Consider the following 16,329-nt stretch of genomic DNA (forward strand, 5'->3'; position numbering starts at 1 on the left):
AAGGGGATGACTGTTAAGCCTTAATGGGTCCAAAGCATTTCGGATGCGGTGTGTTAGATAGGGAACACACTTAAAGGACTCACCTAGAATCCTATAATGAGAGAGGATGGCTTTTTAAGCTTTAATGAGTTCAAAGCATTTCGGATGCGGGATGTTTGATATGAAACATGCCTAAAGAACTCACCTATGCATGGGTGGAGATTTGACCGTCTCCTATGGTGTCTTGTGGAAAAATACCTAGAACCATAGCAGAAACCAGGGCATGCACAGGGCCATAAATGTGTAAAGACAAAGGCAAGGCAAAGGCAAAGACAAAGGCAAGTGTGGTTCAAAGTGAAAACTACCACATATAAGTTTGATCTTGTATGATCGCTGGATTTTTAGACATATGCTGGTTCAAGTTTTGCGACACCATGCATCTATCTGTTATTCAGTTGGTCTAAAGGGGATTCAAGTCCTTGCGACATCTATCTTATGCACAACGATTGAAACGATGACACCGTTACACAACACTAGTTTAAAAAAAAATTATGTGGGATTGTTGGATATTAATTTTTTAATCAAAGAAAACACACATGGGCTGCTACCTAAAATTAGGCTGCCCTAAATTTTTGTTGAAATTAACATAAAGTGGTGGGCCCTACTAAAAAAATAAGAGCGTGGGCCCCACATGCATAGTAAAATATGTTATTTTATTAGTGCATAGTATTTTCCCAAACGCTATAAATAGACATCAAATCCTTAAAGAAAATTCATTCCAAAAACAACAATCAATATATACATATATAGATTGTAAAATAGCTGGTGCTTATAGGTCATTCCAAAAACAACAATCAATATATACATATATAGATTGTAAAATAGCTGGTGCTTATAGGAATTTTGCCTGATAGATCGAGGAGATCTTTTGCCTGAGAATTTTGCCTGATAGATCGAGGAGATCTTTTGCCTGATAGATCGAGGAGATCTTTGCCTGATAGATCGATGAGATATTTGCCTTATAGATAGAGGAGATCTTGACAGTACTGGGACGGTGCACACCAGAGTACTAGACTGCTATTCTTGGAAGCAATTTGATCTTGGGATCCTTGCACCGGAGTAGGCCAAATAATGCTTTAAACATAGCGTTTTACAAACGCACAGCAGATGAGTTGAAAATTTTAAATTACTGCACTTCAAATTTTTGTTCTGCTTTTTATATTATATATCTGTATTATTCCAGATTTAACCATAGGCGCCAACACACCTTTCTTAAAGGTGCGATCTATAATCCACCTTCTGCTTTCTTATTTACCTTCGGCTTTTTCCGCATCAGCTTATTAAGGAAGCCATTAAGTGATAGGCCATTCAAAGGATCACCATTATAAGGGCAAAAATACCAACTTGGTATAATTTATGTACCATTTGTGACAATTTGGTATGTATTTTTTCCGAAGACATATTCGTATATTATTTTTTCTCTGGCAATAAATAGGCCTCAAATTTGGCCGGACCCAAATTTCTGGAGAAAATTTTCACGTGATGCCTCACGTGGTGTTAACATGGCTGCTAGCGTGGCTTCCAACGTTATAAACCAGCTCCAATCACAAACCCTAACCCCTCAATCTCCTTCCTCCTCCACCTCTCCCTCTCCTCCCTCCCTTTCCTTTAGTTTTATGCGGTCAGCTTATTAGTCGACAAACTAGTTCCCATCTAAGCGTTGTTTATTGGAATTTATTCATCCAATCTTCTTTCGTAAACAGTAAACAGCAAAAAATTAAACCGTATTGATCCTCGCGATAGAACTCTATCTCCCATAAACATGTTTCTTCACACTAAAATGTTTCAGCAGCATTCGTAGCGCGTGACCATGTAGAGAACTCATTTTATATTTCTACATCTATCTCTTGCAGCTCTACTAGATTTGGACCTCTCCTCTATGAATCCTACAGCTGATTCCACGATAACACCGTCACTTTCTAAAAATTACGAGGATGAACAAATTGGTTTCAATTTCCGAAAACAGCCTGGAGCTCACGCCAACTGCTTGTATATACTAAAGATCAACCCGAACTTTTTTTTTTCCTGCTCTTTAAATACTAGCGCATAAGAACCGACGATAAACAAAAGATACCATTTTTTTTCATCAAAGGAAAAATTAAGCAATAAGATTTCCAATACTGTGCAGATATCTAGAAAACTTATATCTACCTTCCTTGACTCCGATCAATCCATCATCTTATTTTGCATTCCACGCATTCTTTTTTACATTCTTGAAGGAAGCAAAAGGGCTGAAAAAAATTATAGCTCACCCTCTTTCACATTGAGAAAACATCTTAGACTTTTGATTCCTCTTCGCTCCAATCAGATCCCTGTCTTTCAAACGCGATCGCCATCAATTAACAAAAAAAAATTAAAACTTGCCGCCATCCCGCCAAGATGGACAAACTCAATCCAGATTGCCATCCCGCCAAGACTCACTACCATCTTGTAGAGACTCACTGCCATCCTGCCGAGACTCACTGCCATCTTGCTGAGACTCTGGAAGACCCCCCTCGAAATTGAGAACTGGTCCCAGTTTCTCCTCACGCTGCAAATTTAAGAACTCAGCTAGAAATAAGAAGCCCCCTCGAAAAGCAGATAAGCATGATTAAAAAAACCTACAGAGATTCATTTTACCCTCTAGACAAAAGACTCAATCTCCATACTCCCCAGCATTTTCGCTCCATCCAAGTGAATCCAAAAATGCTTTTTCTTCTTCATCCAAAGCAACTAAGGTTTCAGGTTCTTCATTGCGCATATTGTCATTGTCATTCTCAGCAACTGAAGGCTCTAAACCAGAATCCGAAGTTGCAAGAAGGTTCTTTTCCTCACAGGCAGAAGCTGCACAAACTCCAAGTATCTGCTCATCTGATTTGATCACTGAATTGGGCATTGATGGCTCGGATGAAGATGATGATGTAGCAGAGCTCACTTCACGATCAGAATAACGATGCAATACACAACTTTTCTCTTCTGCTAGCTTCCGGATGGAATTAAAGAAGAGTTGTTTATGTCTTGTGACAAATGGAGGTTTCTTCTCGCCTCCTACGCCATTAGCTTGAGTTTCGCATTGGTTGGCGTCAACTTCAAATGTGGAATTGAATTGTTAACTGATGGAACGCTATCAACTGATGTTGCCACTTTGCTAGTCATAGTTACAGGTGGTCCATCTATGAGATTAGTAGAGGTGTCATTCTTCTCTCCGTTGAGGACTTGAGAATTCCCAGCCAGAGAAGTATTCACAATGTCAGGTTTTGTAGCAGGCAGGCGCTGGCCATGATTGACTAGCTGAGATGATGTCTGTTGAGCCTTGGCAGCAACAAGCTCACCATTTCTTGCTCCTTTGGCCTTTGATTTCTCTGAAGCATTTACAACCTGAAGCATATACACCATTTAGAGAAATGTTGACTTAGATTTTAGAATGGCTCTTGAAAATCCCAATAATAACAGTTAACAGGATACTCTTCAGCATGTCATCGAGGAAGAAATACGTACACGAAAAAAGGAGAAATTGAAGTCAGCAGCAAGGAAGACTTTGTCAGGTACAAACCCTGCTTCGCTATTTTATTTTGATGTTAAGAGTATAATCTACTCAACAACATACTAAAACCAGCAGTTCATGTGCAAGTACAGCATGTCTATCTACCCTCTTGGCCTTTAAATACTTTCACATTTAAATCACTGCAAAGGCTAGAATCTTCATTTCTAAATAGCATATTGCAAAATAAACAGTTGAGACTAGACTCTGCAAATGTCATGCTTAAAACATTAGTCCTTGCAAGGCTTGCCCTAAGCCTGGACAAAGAAGGATGGAGCTGCATTAAGTAGCCAGTGCCCACAAAACTCAAGCCAGGTCCCTGTAAAATCTTAAGAAAGATTGTGAGAAATGAGAATAAAGATTGTCCAGCAGTTTTCATTTATATAGAAAATTTCAATAAGCAGTCAATTTCTAACAAGTTTTAAATTGTTTATATTTAATAAAAAATTTAGAACATATTCTGGACCGAACAGTAATTTTCCACGCAATTACTTTAATCACATGAATTGTTAAATTTAAACAATTTAAAATCAACACATTCATGTCACGTGTATTTCAAAAATATACATGATACAATATCAATCCTAACAATTCAATAAGAGTTGAATAATCTTTTCAATAAAAGAAACTAAATTATACATGTATATGGACATTAAAACAATTTGCGCCACAGTTAGGGACTAATAAAACATTAGCCTTAATACTCAGATGGGCTCTAAAACAATTTCAGCATGAATCAGGGAGCTAAAATAATTTTTATAGCAAATTAATAAACTGGTGAACTGCAAAATAATTTTTGGATCAATCAGGGGGCCATAACTAAATTTACAGCATGTTTGAGAACCCGATGGAGGTTAGAATTTTTTTTGGGTCGATCAGGGGTTTCAATAATTTTACAATAAAATTAAAAACTAACAAAGTTCGGGTTCGCGTTTTGTTCTCGAGTCAGACCCGTTTTGCAAAATTAAGTTTGTTTTGAACTTGGGTTCGAGTCATACCCGATATCATATATCCTATTCATAATCGGGTTTCCAGTTTAAAGTTATATCAGGTCAAATCTGTTTAACTTGAAATCTAGCACTAAATGAATTTCGGGTTTCAAATTAATGCGGGTCAAACCTGTTAAGTTGAAAAACTTATACCTGATTGGTTTGAGTTTCGAAAACGCAATAACAATTTAAACTCAATAAGAAAACTAAGTTCAGCAGCTAGGGTTTGGGTTGAGGTTTGCCACCGTCACCTGTGTTCGAACAGCTGTGACGACGGGAGTGCTGCTTTGACAGAGGCGCGTCCGACCATCCCGACACCACCGTTGTCCCTCTGACCATCCGCCCCCACCACCGTTGAGCCCCGTCTCCGCGGCGAGTATTTGTTCGTTTGCGCCTCCGACTCTTCAACCGGACACCACCACGAATCCTCTCTTCGATAGAGCGATGCCAGGCCATTTATTCACAAGAACCTCCTTAGACTCCGTCACCCGCCGGCTCCTCAACATTGGCCAATCGGTTGTTAAAATGATTGACCCTAAAAGTTAACTTTTTATCGAAATCGGATGCAGATAAAGCAGCAGGAAGATATTTTGCAGTGGCAAAAGATCACAATGGAAACTTTTTAGGGTTTCATCGAGGTCGGTCGGATGACAAAAGCAGAAGCACCAATCTTCTGATGGATGTAATGGAACTCTGTCGCCAGCTCGGAGCCCTCAAGCTGGCTAGTTATCTAGTCAATATCTAAGAAAGGAATATTTAGAGGGGAGGTTAGTCCACCCATCTTATAATCAGTGAATTCTTCCATGGGCATTTCCTTGAAGAAGTAAATAATAAAATTTTGCAGAAGGCTCTTCATGCAGTGAATGTCCTTGTACCCAACGTTCCTGTGGAACTTAAATCTCTCCCTCCTGCGCAGCTTTCGTTCGTTGTTCAACGCATCTTTATGGCCCTCTATGGGATTTTCGCTGGTACATTCTAACCTTTAATCTGGCAAAGTATAATAACAACATTATAACATGTATCATTAAGCATGTTTTGATCTACCAAATTGTATACCAAGATAGCATCTATTTTCTTCTATAACTTCTCTGAGCACTGTCCCACACAGAACACTTGATATGCTTGAAACGGTTGGTGCTGAAGCTGATGGTGGAGATGCTGCAGCACGAGCTCTTGCTACAGCTTAAGGGGATGATTTAAAAACTGATCGAGATTATAATAAGACGGTTGGAATTTTTACAATTGGAGCATCTATTACATTGATTGCGTATGCTGTAAAATACTAAAATGTGAAACTAAGACATGTTTTGTCATAACTGCTCTCGTAATAGTTATCATCGGTTTGCTAATTACTATAATTGGGATGGGCTTGGCCGCGACAAAGAAGCTTAGTCGAAATGGGACAAGAAACTTCACCTTCAGTTACCTCTTCCTTATTTTGTTATATGCCATAGCAGACGCTGTTTCCTATGGGTATAAGAAAGTTTGAGTGATCTTATGCTTGTGAAGATTTGTTTATCTAGTCCAAAGATTTGGTGATGGCTATGTTAGGTGTGTAGTGTAGATACGAGTGTGCGAACCTAAACTAACCAATTTCTGTTTTTGCCTCGTGATTCTCAAAAACTCATATATCATGGGTATACTATGGTGGTTGTTGACGGTTGCCACAGTTTTATTATGGTAATCAATCCCTCGCTGCCATATTTTTTCCTGCTATGTAACTATTTGCTGTAAAACTTTAGATTGCAGCTCTTTTGTCATAAAAGTTTTGACTTCCTTGAAGCACATTCATATTTCCACTGTAGCTGAATTGCTTCCTCACTATTCAGGCCTTGCAATTTTTTATCCCCACCACAAACCGAAAAGGCACAAATGGTTTCTCAGAGAAAAATAAAACAAAAACAAGAGGGATCAAATGTAGAACAAGGAACAATAAACTTTGGACTCATTAGTTCCCAAAACAACCTTCACGCCAAACACTCAACTAAGAAATAAAACTTTAGTCCATAACTTGTTCATGACAAAAGAGCTGCAATCTAAAGTTTTACAGCAAATAGTTATATAGCAGGAAAAAATATGGCAACAAGGGATTGATTACCATAATAAAACTATAGCAACCGTCAACAACCACCATAGTATACCCATGATATGTGAGTTTTTGAGAATCACAAGGCAAAAACAAAAATTGGTTAGTTTAGGTTTGCACACACGTATCTACACTACACACCTAACATAACCATCACCAAATCTTTGGACTAGATAAACAAATCTTCACAACCATAAGATCACTCAAACTTTCTTATACTCATTGGAAACAGCGTCTGCTATGGCATACAATAAAATAAGGAAGAGGTAACTGAAGGTGAAGTTTCTTGTCTCATTTCGACTAAGTTTCTTTATCGCGGCCAGGCCCATCCCAATTATAGTAATTAGCAATCCGATGACAACTATTACGAGAGCAATTATGGCAAAACCTGTCTTAGTTTCACATTTTACAGCATACGCAATCAATGCAATAGATGCTCCAATTGTAAAAATTCCAACCACCTTATTATAATCTCGATCAGTTTTTAAATCATCCCCTTAAGCTGTAGCAAGAGCTCATGCTGCAGCATCTCCACCATCAGCTTTAGCACCAACCGTTTCAAGCATATCAAGTGTTCTGTGTGGGGCAGTGCTCAGAGAAGTTACAGGAGAAAATAGATGCTATCTTGGTATACAATTTGGTAGATCAAAACATGCTTAATGATACATGTTATAATGTTACTATTATACTTTGCCAGATTAAATGTTAGAATGTATCAGCGAAAATCCCATAGAGGTCCATAAAGATGCATTGAACAACGAACGGAAGCTGCACAGGAGGGAGAGATTTAAGTTCCGTAGGAACGTTGGGTACAAGGACATTCACTACATGAAGAGCCTTCTGCAAAATTTTATTTACTTCTTCAAGGAAATGCTCATGAAAGAATTCACTGATTATAAGATGGGTAGACTAACCTCCCCTCTAAATATTCCTTTCTTAGATATTGACTAGATAACTAGCCAGCTTGAGGGCTCCGAACTGGTGGCAAAGTTTCATTACATCCATCAGAATGTTGGTGCTTCTTTTGTCATCCGACCGATCTCGATGAAACCCTAAAAAGTTTCCATTGTGATCTCGTGCCATTGTAAAATATCTTCCTGCTGCTTTATCTGCATCTAATCTCGATAAAAAGTTAACTTTTATAGATCCCACAAGTGGAGGCGTCCATTGAGGGTCGATCATTTTAACAAACGACTGGTCATTGAGGGTCGATCATTTTAAAAAGTTATCTGCATCCAAAATCATTCATTTAATTAAATACCCACAAGAATTCCAATACTCCACAACTAGATCTAAAACCTTAAGAATCAACATAATACACATAACAAATTGTTAGATATAGTAAAAATGAAACAAATATGAAAACTCTATCTAAAACCTTTTGATATAGTATAAGTACAGTTGTTTGTCGGAAATTTTGTAATAAGAAAATGAATAAAAGAATTGTGTTTGACTTTATTCTCTCTAACTGCTTAGAAAAAGAATGATTACAATTCTCTCTACTCTCGATTACAATTTGGATTCCTGATTACAAAAGAGAAGAGAATGATCTGGATTCTCTCCTTTGTTTAAATCTGGGTTCTTCACGGTGGCGATGAGATGCCTCCCTCGAATGCTCGCGTCGAGTTTGCTTCTCGTTGACGATCCGATGTCTTGTTTCACTGGAACGTGGTCTTCTCCTCATGATTTTGACGTTGTGGAAAACTTGCGTGGCAAGTTTTAGAACTCTATGAAAGAGTTGATTTAACCGAAAGTCGGTTATAAGTCAAGGATGAAGAAGATCTTGTTGCAGGTTGATTTAACCGAAAGTCGGTTATAAGTCAAGGATGAAGAAGATCTTGTTGCAGATCTCCCAAGCTCCAGAAATGCTCTAAGGATCCTGTTGACGAGAAGATCTTGTTGCAGATCTCCCAAGCTCCAGAAATGCTCTAAGGATCCTGTTGACGAGCCAAGAAGTTCTCCCCTGAACTGAATTAATTTTTAGTTATTTATAGGGGATTAAGGGGTGTAACCACCTCCTTATTTCGCTCCTAAGTGGGGCTAATGAGATGTAACCGCCCCTTAAATCACTCCTGAGTGGAGTTGTGATCCCCTCAGATCGTGGGAAACGGTTTTGGAACCGTTCAGCTCGTGTTTGAACGAGTCAAACGCAGGCCCGCGTTCTGACGTGAATTCTGTGTCCAAACGCAATGCCTAAAAGCTTGAACGCATCGTCTGGAAGCTCAGACGCAGCAATTAGACGCTGCGTTTGCAGCGTTGGAATCTACGTCTGAGCTGCGTTTGCAGCGATTTGGAAGCTGCGTCTGGCGGCGATTTGAGCTGCGTTTGGCGGCGATTTGAGCTGCGTTTGGCAGCGATTTGAGCTGCGTCTGTCAGCGATTAGAGCTGCGTCTGGGTTGCGTTTGCAGCGATTTGGAAGCTGCGTTTGAGCTGCGTTCGTGGCTATGAACGCGGTGCGTCTTAATGCTGGTGTGCGGGGAGGACTTCCGCAGCTTGATTTGAAGAGACCATTGATTTGTAGTCTCTTTCTGTCGAAGCGTTGCAAAGATCGTCATTTTGTAATCTTTGCTTTAGCTCTCTGATATATAAGAGTCGTCAGATTGTAACTCTCGATGTTGATGGTGAAGGCTGTTAAACTAGAGCTCTCATCGGTTGTCGTGAAGGTCGTCAGATTGTAACCTTTAGCGATCTACGTGAAAGTCTTCAAATTGTAGCCCTCTGAAAGTCGTCAGATTGTAACTTCCATCATCGGTGTTTTGATGGGGATCAGCTATCTATTGTGATTTTTTTTTTTTTTGACAGCCTACAACAGTCAATTAACATCATCCAAAATCAACCTCAAGATTATTCATTTAACGAAATACCTCAAGAATCCCAAGAATCCAAAAAGATCTAAATCATAAATTCGAACAAATAGATCAACCTTGAGAATCAACTCTAGTAAACACATAAAACTGTTAGCTATCTATCATATGCCGTTCATCCTTGATGAATACCTAGATCATCAGCACAAAATAAATACCTAGCTAACCTAAATAAATATATATATAATATATTGTTCATCCTTCTATTATCCTTTTAACTCAATAAGAAACTGCATCAAGGACCTCCATAATCAAATTACTACATCAATACACCTTCAGCAGATCTAAATCAGGTCAAGAAGATATTTCAACTAAAAAAACAACAATTTTGCACAAAATCATCACTTAAAACCTTAAATCTAACAATATTCTATCAGATCTACAACAAATACAACGAAATATCCCAGATCTGTTTAAACTAAGCAACACAAATCCTAAATTACCTCAAAAATATTTTCCTCTTTCACCGAAATTTCAGTTCAAATAGATCGAGAATAGATGAAAAATAAAAGAAATTATAGAGAGATTAGGGTTCACACCAGAAATTGGAAGGAGAATCGCAAGGAGATGGATTCGTTCTCTCCGAGGGTTCGGAGATGAACCGTTGAGACTACTTGGTACTAGCGGGCGAAGTGGGCTGGCGGGTGAGGTTGGACTTTGGAGACTTGGAGAGAGTTAGACTTAGGGTTTAGGTGTCTTAAGAATGAGAGATTTTATACCTAGTGAACGTATGAAGGACGGGTCGGGTAATGGGTATGGGTTACGGGTTAAATACTTAATTGAAAGAAATACTTAATTGAAAGATAGTCGTCGTTTTCGACGGTTCGGTTTGAAAATTTTCAATCCGACCCGAACCGACTTATAAATAAAACCGATCTAAACCGTTAATTTTCGATCGGTTCGGTCGGTTTTTTCAGTTTGGACCGAACCATGCATAGATCTATCTACTAATCTCATAGATTGACCAATAGCTAAGCTTTGGTTTCTTCTTCTGCTTCGTCCACTAGACACTCCTGCTGAGAATCCTCTGGCTCCTGACAATCTCCCAGCTAGACCTGTTCTTCTTTTAAGTCTGACGTACACCAGAGAAAACAGGTGTACGTTAGCGTGCATAACACACGGTAAGACCCCACAAAATAAATAGAACGAACGAAAACCAAGTGGAAAACAATATAATAACAGAAATGACAAAAGAACTTGCAACTAAAAATCCAACAAAATCAAAATACAATCCACTACTAAAATATAATAATCAGAAGAATTCAAAAATCAAATGGGTAACGAGGTCATGCAGCTAGCGATCAGAATAATCATTCAAGTAACAAGGTCATACAACTAGATGAGATTAATACTTAAAAAATCTACAACAAGAGACGTAGTACGTTGAGTGAAATAATCCAAACAAGGAAACCCTCATGTATATACCATATGTCTCAAATTGTAGATAATTAAATATTAACCTCGATCTATGTATGAAAAAAAATATAACTAGTCCACATCTCACAAGAAACCACAATCGTCTAAGTATCAATGTCATACAACTAGTCATCCTATAACAGGTCACTGGTCCATGTTTCACATAGAGTCAACGTTCATATTCTCGGATAACTGGCTGATCACAATACTCTACATACAATGTTTCACTGTCCCCTCAGACACACCCCAGTGACTGCACGAATTCACCGGTGCGAGCTTGAAAAATACATCACAACTACACATATCACGGCTCCTCAGACCCACCCCAGTGACTACACGAATTCACCGGCGCGAGCCTGAAAAATACATCACAACCACACATCAGTGACTACACGAATTCACCGGCGCGAGCCTGAAAAATACATCACAACGACACTTATCACGGCTCCTCAGACCCAACCTAGTGACTACACGAATTCACCGGCACGAGCCTGGAAAATACACCAACAATCTCACATATCCCAGCTCCTCAGACCCACCCCAGTGACTACACGAATTCACCGGCACGAGCCTGGAATATAATCACAATCACATCCGCTCACATGAACCAAGACTTCCTACCCTCTAACATCTCTCGTATTTCTAAGTCAACAACATAAACATGTCTCTAGGTCTCGTTCATCATACATAAGCCTCTAAGTCATGAACTCTATCTCACATCCTCTGGTCTCATATCAGTCATCAAACAATCCACGCAGAAAATAACATATCACGACATAATCTAAGCAACTAATTAATAACAAGTATAAATAATAAAATAACAAGTCAATGGGAAGTGAGATCTTGCACATAATAATTTATGATAAAACTAAGAATTAAAATGAAAATAATCGAGGTTCAGGATCTTGCCTCGGGTACGTCGAATGTATCGACGCTGCGGCGCGGATCGGATCTGGCGTGTGGGAGCGCAGCGTCGGCTAGTTCAAGATGACGATCGGATCTGAGGCTTGGAGGGGAGCCCGACGGCGACGGCGCGCCGCTGAAAGGGCAAGCCGGCCAGGCTGGCGCGACGGCGGACGCTCAGTCGCTTGCAAGTGGCCAGCGGCAAGCATGACGCTGCCCGCACGGCTGTCGGCGCAGGATCTGGCAGAGGGTCTTCAACGCACGGCAGGAGGAGCCCTCGTTGCGCCCTGAGCTCAACAGCGCGGCTGGTCGGAGGACGCGGCCGCGAAGGCTGGCGCGCCGCATCCGCACACGCCGCGACATCCCGGCCGAAGCGCCGTCGGTTCGAGCCGCGGCCAGAGGGTAGCCGAGATGCCCGGCCGCCTGTCTGCGCGTTCAGGCGCCGGCGGGGACGCGGCAAGGCCCGCGGACCGGCGGCGCGCAGCCTCCGGGCCGTGGTCTGCGGCGCGCCGCCTGGAGGCTGACGGGAAAGGCCGGCGGTGCGGGCGGTGAAGGGACAAAGGGGAATGCGCCGGCTGCCTGGCGTCGAGCCTCGGGCGGCTGCAGAAGCGAGTGCGACGAAGCGCGGCCTGCCACGAGGTGCGGCTGCGTGGCTGCTGTGGCTGCGTCGGACAACGCGCTGCGAGGGGGACTCGGCGCGGAGCCAGGCCGTGCGCCCCGTCCGCTCGCGCGACAATGGGAAGCAGCGCCACGGAGTTGACCGAGGGCCAGCGGGCGGCAGATCTTGAGGCGTATGCGTGCGACGAGAACGACGCGACGATTAGACGCAGGAGGCGCTGCAGGTTGTGGCCGCGCCGAGCCCGGCCGGCGGCGCCCCTGTGTGCGAGAGGCGACCGCGCGCGGCATGAATCTCGGATGAGGCTCTCGGGCGCCAAGCAGTTGGTGATGCGAGGCAGGTTTCGCCGCCGCCGGCCCGCTGGTTGGTTTTTGGCGGCAAGCGAGAAAGAAAAAGGAGAGAGAGAAAACGAAACAAATATATAATATATATATTTATATAGAGAAAATTAGGGTTTAGAAATTTAATTTAAAAAAATAATAATCATGAAAAAATTAATTAATTACGTGAAAATTATCTACACATCAAAACGTACCAGTTGTAGTATTACAACCGATTATACGCAACAATAAAAATAATACTATAAATTGTATAATTAAACAAGAATAATTAGTAAAATATATAATTACTTATATTTAAAATCAAATAATTATAGAATAATTATCTAAGTGATAAAACGTACCAGTTGTGCTAATACGATAGCTGATACGCAACAATTAAAATAATATCATAATTTACACAAATAATACGTAATTAATAATTCAACATAATACATGAAATAATACGTAATGGTAATAATAATACAATGTATTATTTAAAATAGTACATAATAGTATCGATAATACAACAGATAAATTCTAGAAATTTTTACTGCACTAAAAAAATTTATAAATATTAAAATCATTTAAATAAATATAAAACTTGAATTTTAAATCATAGAATTTTGTAGAAAATCAAAAAAATACAAATATTCTTTTTAAAAATAAAAATTAAATATTTTAAAATACCAAAAAATTATTTTAACTAGTATCAAAATTCATGGTCTTTACAAGATACATGTGTGATATTTTAAATTTAATTGTTCAAAGTGTATTTAATAAAATTAAACCCATGATAGAAAAGTTTAGGGTTATAGTTTATGCTCATAATGCTTCTGAACAATGACGTAAAAGATGAAAATAATTGTGCAAAAGCAAAAAATTTAAAACCCAAGTTAATTCCAAAATATGTTGACCACAAATGGAATTTTACCTATATAACGTTAAATGTAGCAATTGAGTATAAATAAATTATAAATAATTTTATTGCTTTCTATGCTTCTAGTTTTATTTCTAGCTTTGGTAGTATTATAAGAATAACTAATGAAGAAAGAACAGTTATATATAGTTGTAGGGTCGAAAAATGTATGATTGAATTCCTTGTTTTAAGAAATGGGTTCGATCACTTAGTATGAATCCCTTACAATCACTCGCTCTCGATTACAGAGGAAGAGAAGGTTAATTTGACTTCTCTTTTATTTAAAAGTGGGTTCTTAGTGGCGAAAGGTTGTTTTTCTCGATGCTCAAGCCGAGATTGCTTCCCGTTGACGATAAGAACAAAATCACAAAAGCTTCTGATGGTCGCTTAGATCACGAGAAGCTTACAATCACTCGCTCTCGATTGTTTTAAGAAATGGGTTCGATCACTTAGTATGAATCCCTTACAATCACTCGTTCTCGATTACAGAGGAAGAGAAGGTTAATTTGACTTCTCTTTTATTTAAAAGTGGGTTCTTAGTTGCGAAAGGATGTTTCTCTCGATGCTCAAGCCGAGATTGCTTCCCGTTGACGATAAGAACAAAATCACAAAAGCTTCTGATGGTTGCTTAGATCACGAGAATGCAGACACTGGTCTTTCTTCACGCGATCGCCAATAACTCCTCTAGATGTTCCTAAAAAAGTCTCTTCTTCATAGCAGCTTCATGGCTATTTATAGAGTTTCAACACGTAACTGACGTGCTAAAATTATAGGTAGAGGGCGTAACTGCCTCCTCCAATTCAGCCCACGTTATTTAATGGGGCGTAACGTGCTCCTGGAGTTTAGCCCGAGTGGCTGACTAGGTCTTCGGCGTTGCTACAGCTGGATCTCCCGCGGACGATGAAACTCGCTGCATGGCGAGGTTCATCTGATTGCACGAGCCTCAATATGTAGTGAGGTTCGTTTGCTAAGGCCAACTTTGCAGTATAGCAAACTCTGTCTTCACTGATGTCATCTGACGAGCTTCGTATTCACTAACGAACTTCGTCTTCGACGGCTGAGTCCAACTGCGTAGCCAGTCTTGTGAGTTTCCTTTTGACGAGTCTTATCTTCATTGATGAGCTTGACGTCTGGTGATGAGTTCTGAACCTCGTATCCAATGATGAGCTTTGAACCTCGTATCCAACGACGAGCTTTGAACCTCATTTCTGATAGAGCTCCTCGCTGAGTGATGAGTCTCCTCTTTGACCAAGACGAAGTTCGTCCCTATGACGACCTTCATCATATCTTGTGGTTTGGCATTTTTAATGCCTACAATAATGTAAAAGAATGCTACAAGTTTTTTATGATGCTACTATATTATTATCTAGTTGTTATTATCCAATTATTATTCAAGCTACTTTACAATGTTTAAATATTCAAACTTTTTTACAAATTATCATATGGATAATTATTTCAGGAATATGATTTTTTTCAAATGGAAAATAAATTTGATAAGTATTGTAGGCCTAATCATATTATTTTTGGTTTGGGAGTGTTTATTGATCCAGTTTGAAGGATGTTAGTCTCCAAATTTTATTAAATTCTTTATATGAGAACATGATAATAGACACTGATGATGGTCGGATTCTTACAACTCTTACTCATCATAATACTATTAAATATTATTTTCAAAGATTATATAAGGAGTATACGGGTTGGTATGGTGTAAGTACACATTAACCTACAACTTCTACTTCTACAAGTTCAAGCTAAGGCAAACGTAAGAGTTTTGATAGGCAATTAATGATAGCGAGGCTAACTAGTAGTTGTGGATCCAGATCTAGATCATCATCAATTGTGTTTCTGAAACTGAACAATATTTAACTACACCTTTAGTTAATAATCAAAATAGTATTTTGATATTTTGTGACGGCGGAGAATATACGGAATAATTTCATATCCTATACTTTCCATCATGGCTCATGACTTCATAATAGTGCATGTTTCTATAATAGCTTCGGAATCCGCCTTCCGCACATCAAGACGTTTGATCGATGATCACAGAATATTATTAGATCTGTCTACCATACATGTAGTAATGTGCCTACAAGATTTGTGGAGATCCGAGAAGATAACTCAATGCATCAATCGGATAGCTAGTATTGAAGATAGACTTGATGAGTTGACAACGGTAGACAGAGATAGAAATTAGATAGTAGAAATTACTCATTAGTTTGTACTTTTTATTTATTAGCTGTAAATTTTTATTTTGGAAAGAGTTACAAATGATAGTGGTATAGATGAGTAAGTGTCCACCTAATTGGGATGTATTCATCTATTGTGATGCGACAAATTCTTAAAAAAATTGTAATTGGTAGTGATTAATAATAAAGAATTTATTTCTTTATCATTTTAATTTGTATGATATTTGTATTTATAAATTATATACTTACAAGTGATTAATAATATGGTTGATTTTTTATGAAAAGTTTACATTTTTTTTTTGCAAAAAAACTACTTTTTAAGAAAAAAAATTCTCGGGTCGGCCCGGACATGGCATGGACCCGGCTCACGCCCAGCGGCCCGTGTCTGGGTACCCCTTTTTGCTCAGTCATGATTTCGGGCTGGGCCGGGCTAACCCCTAGCTGCAGTGATCTATTATTCTTTGTTTACCTCTG

General features: G+C 39.4%; 1 long non-coding RNA gene across 2 annotated transcripts; it reads right to left on the reverse strand.

Annotated features, from left to right (window-relative positions):
* On the reverse strand, positions 2,100 to 7,102 carry LOC109833688. 2 transcript variants are annotated; one of them, XR_002245320.1, is made up of 4 exons: positions 4,800 to 7,102; positions 3,517 to 3,878; positions 2,659 to 3,396; positions 2,100 to 2,569 (listed from the first exon to the last, which is right to left on the reverse strand). It is a non-coding gene; the product is annotated as an uncharacterized LOC109833688 (long non-coding RNA). The 2 variants fall into 2 exon arrangements; XR_002245319.1 differs by having other exon boundaries at positions 3,517 to 7,100.

Source organism: Asparagus officinalis, chromosome 3 (assembly GCF_001876935.1).
Source record: "Asparagus officinalis chromosome 3, Aspof.V1, whole genome shotgun sequence".
Taxonomy (NCBI): domain Eukaryota; kingdom Viridiplantae; phylum Streptophyta; class Magnoliopsida; order Asparagales; family Asparagaceae; genus Asparagus; species Asparagus officinalis.